General features: G+C 38.7%; 1 protein-coding gene across 6 annotated transcripts in view; it reads left to right on the top strand.

The window, feature by feature from the left end:
* ST6GAL2 (ST6 beta-galactoside alpha-2,6-sialyltransferase 2) overlaps nt 1-12,184 on the top strand; it is an 83,399-nt gene that overhangs the window by 65,679 nt on the left and 5,536 nt on the right. The window lies entirely within an intron of this gene.

Below are 12,184 nucleotides of genomic sequence, written 5' to 3'. Positions count from 1 at the left end.
TAATTTTAATATGCTTTCTTTATAATTAAACTAAATTAGAGAACATATGTGAACAATTTTTATAATATTGACACAATGTAAATACATTTTAAGATCAAGTGAATTAAACTATACTTTCATTACAAGCTTTATTTAATAAGATACTTATTAAAGATTTAATATCTATGATATATACTGAAGCTAGTACTCTCATATTTCTAAATGAATATTTTAAACTATGATTTCTCCTTTTTTTATAACATCAAACCGATATTACTACCAAACTACTCTACCAAACAAAATATCTTGAAGAGTCACTGCTAAAGAGATGAATATTCACTGCAATTAAACATGAAAACTAACTCAAAGTTGGACATTGATTAGTGATAATTATCTTTCAAAATATTTTACTGTAACTGTGTAAATATATTCTGACTTTTGTTAACAAGATCATTATGTGAAAATCAGTGAAAACTTGACTAACTTTTCAAGAAATCTCATTATTAACATATATAAGTCTAAGGAGATTTAGATATTATTTATCCCAACATAGATATTGGTCCAAAGCTTTCACCAAACCTGAAGGAAGAGACTGGCTGTCTTGCTTTATGAGATTTTTCATTGTAACAGAAAAGTCTCCTTAGTGGGCCCTTATACAAAGGGGAAAATAACATTATAACTAAATATTTAAACAGTTTTTTAAAGCACCAGATAATCCCACCACCACCTCCAGTACTGCCATCTGGTTGGATTTTAGTCTATACTCTTCCAAATCATGACCACAGGGCGCCTGGGTGGCTCACATGGTTAAGCGTCTGCCTTCGGCTCAGGTCATGATCCCAGGGTCCTGGGATCGAGTCCCGCATGGGGCTCCTTGCTCAGCAGGAAGCCTGCTTCTCCCTCTCCCTCTGCCTCTCCCTCTGCTTGTTCTCTCTCCGTCTCTCTCGCAAATGAATAAAAAAAAAAAAAAAAAAAAAAAAAAAAAATTTAACAAATCATGACCACAGAGTTCTGTTTTCTTAACATTGTTTAATGAGGGGTGCCTGGGCGACGCAGTCAGTTAAGCATCTGACTCTTGATTTTGACTCAGATCATGATCTCAGGATCTTGGGATCAAGCCCTCCATCGGGCTCCACACTCACCAGGGAGTCTGCTTGAGATTCTCTCTCTCCCTCTCCCTCTGTACCTCCCTCTGCTGGTGCACACTCTCTCTCTCTCTCTCTCTCTCAAATAAATAAATCTTAAAAAAAAAAAAAAAAAAAAAAGTTGTAATGAATGAGCTTCCATCAGTGTGTGGTACCGCGCAACAGGTGCACAGTAAATGTTTGCTCAATGAATGAAGGGATGAACAAATGAATGAGAAGTTGTGATTTATGCCACCTTAAAGACTCTCACCTCTGATTCAGCTGGTCTCACATGTAGAAGGATGCCCACCTCTTCTCCTGTCACTAGATGTGTGTGCTGCGTCCTGTGGTTAAGACCTTGGGCTCTGCAGAGACCAAAACCAACCCTTGGTTCTACCAGTCAACTAAGTATGTGATCTTGAGCAAGTTACTCCAAACCTCCAAGCCTCAGTTCTTTCAACGAGAAAATGAAGATCCCAGTGGTGCCTTTATGTTTGAAGTACCATATGTGAATTATCATGTGCTTAGCACAATAGCTAATGTTTTCTGTTCACCGTTACTGTGATGTTTCTCATCTAAAACGTTATGCTCGGTCAAATAAGACCATATTCGCAAATATAAAAATGCTGTTCTTTTGTTAAGATACATAATCAAGGGGCGCCTGGGTGGCTCAGTCGTTAAGTGTCTGCCTTCGGCTTGGGTCATGATTCCAGGGTCCTGGGATCGAGCCCCGCATCGGGCTCCCTGCTCAGCGGGAAGCCTGCTTCTCCCTCTCCCGCTCCCCCTCCTTGTGTTCCCTCTCTCGCTGTGTCTCTCTCTCAAATAAATAAAATCTTTAAAAAAAAGAGACATAATCAAACAAATAGACTTGTTTTCTTTGATATTACAGAGGCCATATCAGTACATCAAATAGAAATATCATAACTTATGCCTCTCTTTAGTTGTTGAGTATTTAAGTTGTTTCAGAGTATTTGATATTCTCAAACAATTATATTAATGAGTCATCATTGTATCTATGTACAAAAAATACTAGAGTTTATTCTGTATGTGAATGCATAGACTTTTCTTCCTTTAAACCATTTCCTAAGATAGATTCCCAAGAGTATTAGTGCCGAGCAAAGAGTATGTATGATATTTTGATGTCAGTTTGTTACGTATTGACATACTGCTTTTTCTTTGACTTTCTAATTGGAGCCTTACAGTTCACAGAAAGAGGCACACTGGTAGATACACTGGGAATGTGGTACATGTACCATCCTCTTCTCTAGAGAAGCAGTGAAGGGATTCTTGGCCCTGGTGGACAGCACATGCATTTTTTAAATTAAAAGGAAGTAACATGGATCAAGCTAATTTTGATGATCCATAAGGACTTCTTTCTTTGGAACAACTTTTTTATCTAATTAGGTTCCTTACCTTCAGCCCACCTTAAAGACTCTTCAGCAGCTATTCATGCACATATGAGTAGCATTTCTTTCTTTCATCCCTAGTTGGATACTAGAGATTTATCTTGTTATTTGGTACTTGGAAGTCGTTTTGACTGTACCTTAGCCTGACTGAGGATAAGGAATAATTTACTTGGAATCCCACGGCTTCCATTTTGTTCTCATAAAGAGAGGTATTTTTATAGAAGGTCAGTGAACTCACCTGGGGTCATAAAGCATGGCTGGATTGGTTTGTCACTTACATGCAGTAGGGCATCCAGCCAAGCCAGGAGGCACCAGCTTCACCATCCCTGGCTCATAGCCTGAGGACCAGCAGACAGACAAGCCTGGCAGCCCAGGTCCCAACCAGCGGCACAGAGAGGGGAGACTCTCTACTTAAATCTACAATTGACCAATTGACGATGTTTTTATTGTACAAACCACCAGCACATCCTGCCACTTTTTAAAAGGCAGCCACTACTGATTATAATTATAACTAATATTTCTGGAATTCATAAATGCAGACACTATAATTTCAGGCTATTTAAATATGCACAAGAGGGGCGCCTGGGTGGCTCAGTCCTTAGGCATCTGCCTTCGGCTCAGGTCATGATCCCAGGGTCCTGGGATTGAGCCCCACATCGGGCTCCCTGCTCTGTGGGAAGCCTGCTTCTCCCTCTCCCACTCCCCCTGCTTGTGTTCTCTCTCTTGCTGTGTCTCTCTCTATCAAATAAATAAATGAAATCTTAAATATGCATAAGAATAATAGACTTAAAAGCAAGTCATAACTTTCTTTTCCATTTTGTATTGCTTTTGGGGGTTCTAATTTTCCAGTATATCACCCAAACTCAGATGTTTAGCACAAAATAATCAGCCACTTAACACTCATATTTATGATTGTGTAAAATATGTCACAATTATATTGATTAGGAACAACTTTTGCATTTCCTTATGAATAGTGAATCCTGAATGTGTATTACCATCAAATAATACAATATAAATCAGTGAAAAATTGGCCTTCAAGTATTACCCCTGCATGATATGATTTTATCTAATAAGGTAGATGCTTCTTAAACTATTGCTATAGTACATCAAGTTTAAGTCTCCAAACCACCTTTTAATTACAAATTTTCTGGAATTCTCCCCTGAAGAGTTGCTTTTGCTCTTAAATAATCCTAAGTATAGTTCTCACGATTTCCTATTTCATGATGAATTTATGGGGAAACCTGACAGAGCTGCTAGATTTCCATTAGACTGGCATATTCCATACACTTAGGTTTTCTTTCACTCTAACCTCTCCTTCGGAAATATGTTTTGCAGTGTTGTATTGGTCATTCTCAGAAATTCCTAATTTACCTTACATATGACTTATGTTCAAATGTTAACTGGAACTGATGTAGGCCAGTATTTTGTCTGTCACTTACATTGTGTTCTTTATATCCATAGCTTCTGTGCCATGTGTTGAAAGGATATATTCATTAAGGAGAAAATTCTATCATTCTGAACGATTTTGGATGTTACTTTAAATATTTTGCCAGGTGAAAGCAAGAGAATTTTAATCACAGTTAAAGTCAAGGCTATAAATGATTACACTATACTAGATGGGGAAACACATCAAATGCAAAGCTAGATATGCAAAGTAAGAGTTTTATAGGGGAAACCTAATTCAGAATTTGTTGATACTCTGCACATGGGTTGCAGTTTGCTTTTTATGCTGATTTTGGAGCAAGTAAGTGTTTATACTGCTAGTCATATAATGTGACATTTTATTAAGACCAGTTGAAATGCTTTTTAATTGGTTTGATAATTACATTGCATTATAATACTTAAAGACATATAATTTGGCAAATGAATGCTTCTTGAGACATAATTGCCCAGAAAAAAATGTGTGCCTTTTTTTTTTTTTAAGATGAATCCCTAGTATGGACTCATTGATAAAAACTGGCCAAAGAAACTGAATGTTAATTGAATTATATTTAAAGATTTTAAAAAGCTGACTACATGCCCATCTGATTGGCTTAGAAAAATACATTAAAAAGTGTCTGAATACTCATCTGCCTATCTAAAAGTCTGGCTTCATGTTAAAAGCAGGAATTTTTTATATTGAGGTTTAATAGATGTACAACATTATCTTAGTTTCAGGTGTAGATCAAGATGATTTGATTGTTTCTATTGCAAAATGATCACCACAGTAAGTTTAGTTAACATCCGTCACCATGCCTGGTTTGCAGAATTTTTTCTTATGATGAGAACTTTTAAGATCTACTCTCTTAGCAACTTTCCAATATATAATAGAGTGTTATTAACTACAGTCTCAATGCTGTATGTTATATCCCATGACATATTTATTGCATAACTGGAAGTTTGTACCTTTTGACCCCCTTCACCTGTTTTGCCCACCCTCCCACCTCTGGCAGCCACCAATCTGTTCTTTGTATTTATGAGGGTGTTTTTTGTTTCTGGTTTGTTTGTTTGTTTGTTTTTATTCCACATATAAATGAGATCACATGGCATTTGTCATTCTCTGTCTAACTTATTTCATGCAGCGTAATACCTTCTAGGTCTGCCTTTCTTCACTTAGCAATGCCTTCAAGGACACATAAGCTGTTTCCATATCTTGGCTATTGTAAATAATGCTGCAGTGAACATAGGGGTGCAGATATTTTTCCAGGTGGCTTCATTTTCTTTGGGTAAATACTGAGAAGTGGAATTGCTGGATCATAATGTAATTTTATTTTTAATTTTTTGAGGAATCACCATACTGTTTTCCATAGTGGCTGCACCAATTTACATTCCCATCAACAGTGCACAAGGGTTTGTTTTTCTCCGCATCCTTGCCAAAACTTGTTATTTCTTGTCTTTTTGTTGATAGCCATTCTAACAGGTGTGACATAATATCTCATTGTGGTTTTGATTTGCATTTCCCTGATGATGAATGATGTTGAGCATCTTTTCGTGTACCTCTTGGCCATCTGTATGTTTTCTTTAGAAAAATGTCTATTCAGTCTTCTGCCCATTTTTTAATTGGATTGTTGGGGGTTTTTCCTATTAAGTTGTATGAGTTCTTTATGTATTTTGGATATTAACCCCTTATCAGGTATGTGATTTACAAATATTTTCTCCTGTTCAGTAGGTTGTCTTTTCATTTTGTTGATGGTTTCCTTTGCTTTGAAGAAGTTTTTTAGTTTGATGTGGTCCTACTTGTTTCTTTTTGGTTTTGGTGTCAAATCCAAAAATTCATTGCCAAGACCCAGGTTAAGGAGCTCATACCTGTTTTCTTCTAGGAGTTTTATGGGTTCAGGTTTTACGTTCAAGTCTTTAATCTATTTTGAGTTAATTTTTGTGTATGGTATAAGATAGCACTCCAATTTCATCTTTTGCATGTGGCTGTCCAGTTTTCCCAATGCCATTTATTGAAGAGACTGTCCTTCCGCCATTGCATATTCTTGGCTCTTTTGTTGGAATTTATTTGACCATATAAGTTTGGGTTTATTTCTGGGTTCTCTATTCTGTTCCATTGACCTATGTGTCCAATTTTATGCCAGTACCATACTGTTTTGATTACTATACCTTTGTAACATAGTTTGAAATCAAGGGAGGGTGTTGCCTCCAGCTCTGTTCTTCTTTTTCAAAATTGTTTTGGCTATTTGGGGTCTTTTGTGGTTCCATACAAATTTTCAGAACTTTTTGTTCTATTTCTGTGGAAAAAAATGCTACTGGGATTTTGATACGGACTGCATTGAATCTGCAGATTGCTTTGGGTAGTATGGATATTTTAACAATATTAGTTCTTCCAGTCCATGAGCATGGAATATCTTTCCATTTATTTGTGTCTTCTTCAGTTTCTTTCATCAGTATCTTACAGGTTTCAGTGTGCAGATCTTTCACCTTCTTAGTTAAATTTATTCCTAGGTATTTTATTGTTTATAATGCAATTGTAAATAGAATTGTTACCTTAATTTTTCTTTCTGATAGCTTGTTATTAGTGTAGGGAAACAAAACAAATTTTTTTGTATATTGATTTTATATCCTGCAAATTTACTGAATTCATTTATTAGTTCTAACAGGTTTTGGTCTAGTCTTCAGAGTTTTGTATATCTAGTATCATGTCATCTGCAAATAGTGACAGTTTTACTTCTTCCTTTCCAATCCGAATGCCTTTTATTTCTTTTTCTTGCCTAATTGCTCTGGCTAAGACTTTATACTATGCTGGATAAAAGTGGCAAAAGTGGACATTCTTGTCTTGTTCCTGATCTCAGAGGGAAAACTTTCAGCTTTCCATCATTGGGTATGATGTAGCTGTGGGCTAGTCATATATGGCCTTTATTATGTTGAGGTACATTTCCTCTATACCCATTTTGTTGAGAACTTTGATCATAAATGGATGTTGAATTTTGTCAAATGCTTTCCTACATCTACTGTGATGATCATATGATTTTTATCCTTCATTTTGTTAAAGTGGCCTATCATATTGATTGATTGATTGATGCTGAATCATCCTTATATCCCTAGAACAAATCCCACTTGATTGTGGTGTATGATCCTTTTAATGTATTGTTGAATTTGGTTTACTGATATTTTGTTGAGCATGTTTGTATTTATGTTCATCAGGGATATTGGCCTGTGATTTTCTTTTATTGCAGTGTCCTTGTCTGGTTTTGGTATCAGGGTAATGCTGGCCTTGTAAAATGAATTTGGAAGTGTTCCAATCTCCTCTGCGTTTTGGAAGAGTTTGAGAAGGATTGGTATTAATTCTTCTTTGAATGCTAGGTGAAAGCAGTAAAATTTTATTAGTGATGAAAGCAGTTACTTTCTGGTAGTCCTTAAAATTACTTAACATAAAAGTTTAAGTGATTTTTTTTTAGAAATTCTTTACCGAGTAGCATAGTATTAAATTATTTGTATTCTTTTTGATTTTTAGGTAATCCTGAGCAGTCCTAAGAGAGGAAATGAAAAAAAGAATAAAAACATTTTTAGCATAACCAGATGTGAATTCCCCATATTGGTCTGGCATGGAGAACTGATTATGAAGTAACATGATACTTTGAATTTATCCATTTTTGGTATCTTTGCAGAAAAGATTTAACCTGGCAGGCTTGACTGCTGATCTTTAGGAAGGCATGCTTACAAAGTTGGCCCTTGGCTGGCATCTGGGATCTTTGATTTGGGAAGGTTCCCAACCCCATAACTGATAAGAGTAGTTCACCATGCCTAGACTGTTTATGTAAGCAGTATGGTTTATGCTGAACACCTGCTTTCATTCTGGAAGTCTGGAATTTTGGTATGTGCCAAGCAGAGACTGCCTACACGACCAGTTCCCAGCAAAAATCTTGAGTAATGAGTCTCTCAAAAACTTCCCTGATTGGCAGCATTTCACGTGTTGCTAGGGGTATTAAGCAAATCCCATGTGACTCCATTGGGAGTAGAAACTTGGCCTTAGTTTCCCCTTGGACTTTGGCTGATTTTGCCTTGTATCCTTTTGCTTTAATAAATCATAGCTGAATATCACTAAATATTGGGACCTGTGGGTCCTCCTAGTGAATCATCAAACCTGGGGGTGGGCTGGGGACCCTCAACACGGTACTCTATTGGTAGTAATTCAGAGGACGTCTGAGGACCATGTGTTGCCGGCGGATAATAGGGCTCAGCCTCACAACACTTAGAGAAGCAATGTTGGTGGTAGGGCTCAAACATTTTTTCCTGGTACAGTCTGTAAAACACTATCTTCAGGCCATCCAAAAAATTGTAGGTTAGGTGCTCACTACCTCTTTTTAAAATTTAAAGGTTAGTTCTTTAATTTAGTTTCTTTCTTTCCTTAAAGAAACTTTCTCTTAATCCCCCAATGATTAGCACTGTGCCCAGTTTAATAAATGTTGAATTTAATTGAAGAGGCCTCCAGCAGAATGTGAAGGCTTTGATCTTTCCCAGCCCTGTCCCAACCTTGCCTCACTGCGGTGTCTCCACCCACACGCCCTGTTCCCTAACACACACCCTGTGAACTGTGCCAGGGCTATTCTAGAACTCCAAATATTGATGTCTGCCTAGTTCCTTTTTGCAAAACAAGAAGAAATTTCGTCATTAGGATTTTGTGTGTGGCTATTCACCTATTGGATAACTGATGTATAGATTTGACCACATTTAGTAATAGTGATTTTCAGTATTTATTATATGACAGAGTCTGAATCTAAACTCAAAATTATGTGTAATAATGGCCTGAATAAATGGAAAAGCAGAGTATGCATATGCCAGATGAATTGACCATGCTGTCTGAAAAAAGTTCAAAATAAGAAAAAGTATTCTGCAGCTTTGGTTCCATCGGTCTGGTCCACTTTTCACATGTGCCCAACAAATTGTAAATTAATGTTCCCTTCCCTTTGAAGGCGTTGCCATACCAGTTGTGATATTAACACTACAGCTAGCTGCCATTTAAACACGTAGAGCAGATTCTGCCATCAAGTCTTAGGATGCTCTAGGCTCACGGTTACCGGAAGCCACAAGTTCATATGAGCTCATGATGGGATGAACAACTGCTGTTGTTAAGTCTGTATCAGATAGGGAAAAGATCAGGAGGAATTGTGCAGATAACTCAAGGCAAGAACCCACACTTTCTTAACCTCTCTTGGCATCCATTTTGGACTATCATGAACTAACTGCCAAGTTTCTGCATTTCTGAAGCTCTAGAAGTTATTTTAAAATACAAGGTATTTATATATGAGAACACTAAAATGTACCTATTTACTTGCAGTGAAACTGTAACTTCTTGCCTAGTCTTCTGAAAAAATTTATATTGTATATCTAGCAAACGCATGGTTTAAAATGTAATAATTAGGGGCGCCTGGGTGGCTCAGTCAGTTAAGCGTCTATCTTCAGCTTAGGTCATGATCCCGGAGTCCTGGGATCGAGCTCTGAGTCAGCTCCCTGCTTGGCGGGGAGTCTGCCTCTCCTTCTGCCCCTCACCCCGCTTGTGCTTAATCATCCTCGCTCTCTCTCTCTCTCAAATAAATAAATAAAATCTTAAAAAAAAAATGTAATAATTAACCAGCAGCAAGAGTGAAAATTTTCTCTCGGAAACATCTATTAAGATTCAAAGAACTTGGGGCGCCTGGGTGGCTCAGTTGTTAAGCGTCTGCCTTTGGCTCAGGTCATGATCCCAGGGTCCTGGGATCGAGCCCCACATCGGGCTCCCCGCTCCGCGGGAAGCCTGCTTCTCCCTCTCCCACTCCCCCTGCTTATGTTCCCTCTCTCGCCGTGCCTCTCTCTGTCAAATAAATAAATAAAATCTTTAAAAAAAAAAAAGATTCAAAGATCTTAATAGATGCTCTTTTCTTTTCTTTTTTTTTAGAGAGAGAGCACGAGCAGGGAGGAGCAGAGGGAGAGGGAGAGAGAGAGAATCTTAAGCAGGCTCCATGCCTAGCACAAAGCCCAATGTGGGGCTTGATCTCATGATCCTGAGATCACGATCTGAGCCAAAATCAAGAGTTGGGACGCTAACTAAATGAGCCACCCAGGTGCCCCTTAGTAGTTGCTTTTTGAGACCAAGACAATAGCAAGGACTAGAGAAACTACCCAAGGATTTTCTCACTTGGGTGTGGGTGGCAATTAAGCTCTAGATTTAATCTAACATGTAGAATGTCTAGCTACTTAGGAAACAGCATGGGAATCCCTTAGAGCAGACTTCTTCAAAGAATATTGTGTTAGACCAGCATGGTCCTCAAAGATGGTCCTCAAAGCATGGGAAGTGGACCAGCATTGGTCTGGACACATTAGTCATTGGTCTACAAGTAGATCATTGTAGAAATTGAAAGTATTTACAAACTTCTGTAGTAACTTGACATAGCATGGCATGCAAATATGTGATAATTTTTCTAGTAAATCATTGTACTGTATTTTACAAAAGTAATGGTCTGTGATAGATTGGACTTCCTCCACCCACCCCCAAATGGCCCTTCACCACAAATAGCTTAGGAACATTTGTTAAAAAATGCAGTTTCCTAGACCCCAGCATAAACCAGTGGAACCCAAATCTATGGAAATGGGGACAAGTCCCAGGAATGGACATTTAGCAAGCTGCCCGGATCATTCTTTTTCGTGCCAAAGTTTGAGAACTGCTTTAGGAGGAAGGCCAATAACATGGCTAATACATTTCTGAAGTATAAGGTTAACTTCTGAAAGCCATCCAGTCTAAGGACCAGAGGTGCACGGTGACAGCTCCTACATGTTTGACTTCAGCCCTCAGGGAGGAGGTTGTGTCCTGGGCTCACAACACAGCCCAGCTAACAGAGACCTGTGGTTTCTACGTACAGTTCCATTGCTAGTCTTTGAGATGCCTTTGTGCAAGACACCCTTGAAGCCTCTTCAACTGAAAGTTGTTTTTATTAATTGTATTAATGGAAAGCGTCTAAGTATGCGAGGGGTGTCTAGGATCCTTTGATGTGGTTCCTCTGCACAACACACCATGCCCCGGGGAGGGAGGGCTGCCTGCTGCAGGGCAATACCGTACAGGACCTTGTTCCACAGCTCCTGCTTAGAAAACCCTGACGCCCTCCTCAGCTCCGTAGACACGGGCCCTGTGACGCTCATCGAGAAAGAACACACACATCAGAGGGGTTCTTGTTTGTTGCAAGTGTAAAGTAACCGGGATCAAAGGGGCAATTTTAATGCTCCCTGGGCACATGGCTTTCTCATTCACCATGTCAATCAGTAGATGATTTTATGAGGAGGAGGGAAAAAATATTTCTAGAGCAGTAATTGCTCATCAGAAGGAGAGAGACTTCTTTATCGCCTGTGCTGCATGTTTAGGTGTTGATACCCACTCTCCTCGGTGACTTCAGGAGTGAGGTGCTGGTCCTTGGCTCCCCCTGAATCGCTGTCACCTTCGGTCATCCCAAGGAAGGGGCCTCAACCCAGCAGTAGGTCAGCCAGTGAAGAGGAGGAGGAAATAGATTGTGGGAGGAAAAGGAAAGGAACAGACCGGTAACTTGAAGTTTTGACAGAGCTCTTGAGGACAGTTTTGCTTCTTAGAATTTGAACTGAAGCACCTCCTGCTCTCTGTTAGGAATGTGTTTTATTTTCAGCCACAATACTGTGTCCTGGCTCTCAAGTCACACCTTTTAAGGCTTCTAAACAGGATGCCATTGTCACCTGTGGACCAGCACCCCTTCTCCTGCTTCTCTCCCTTCCTTTGTCTGCCAGGCAGCCTAGGAGGTTCAGGCTCACCTCCTTGAGCAACTCCTCTGGATCCCCAGGCAAAATTCAGCCCCTTCGCTCTTCTCTCCCGGTGGCCCTTATGCATGAGTTTCTCTGGTTGTGAGGATTTTCATGGTTGATTAATTAGAAATATGATTGTCCTCTGCAGATAGATGTTGCCATTTAACAGGATCTAACTGTTGTGACTATGTTTTTTCATAAGAAAGGATCCTTCTTTCATAAAAGGGATAAGCATATATATTTTTTTAAGTTTAAAGGATATCAACAAAGATATTGGTGGTGCTGGGGAGAAAGAAAGCCATTTAGCCCTTCTAGATCAAGAACTAGATTTGCTCAGTGAGGATAAGGTTTGATGGGTCTCTATTTGAAACATTAAAAAAGAAAAAGAAGAAAGAAAGAAAGAAAGAAAGAAAGAAAGAAAGAAAGAAAGAAAGAAAGAAAGAAAGAAAGAAA

This window comes from Phoca vitulina, unplaced genomic scaffold, assembly GCF_004348235.1.
Source record: "Phoca vitulina isolate PV1807 unplaced genomic scaffold, GSC_HSeal_1.0 scaffold22, whole genome shotgun sequence".
NCBI classification, from domain to species: Eukaryota; Metazoa; Chordata; class Mammalia; order Carnivora; family Phocidae; genus Phoca; species Phoca vitulina.
This window is presented reverse-complemented; position numbering and strand designations above follow the sequence as displayed.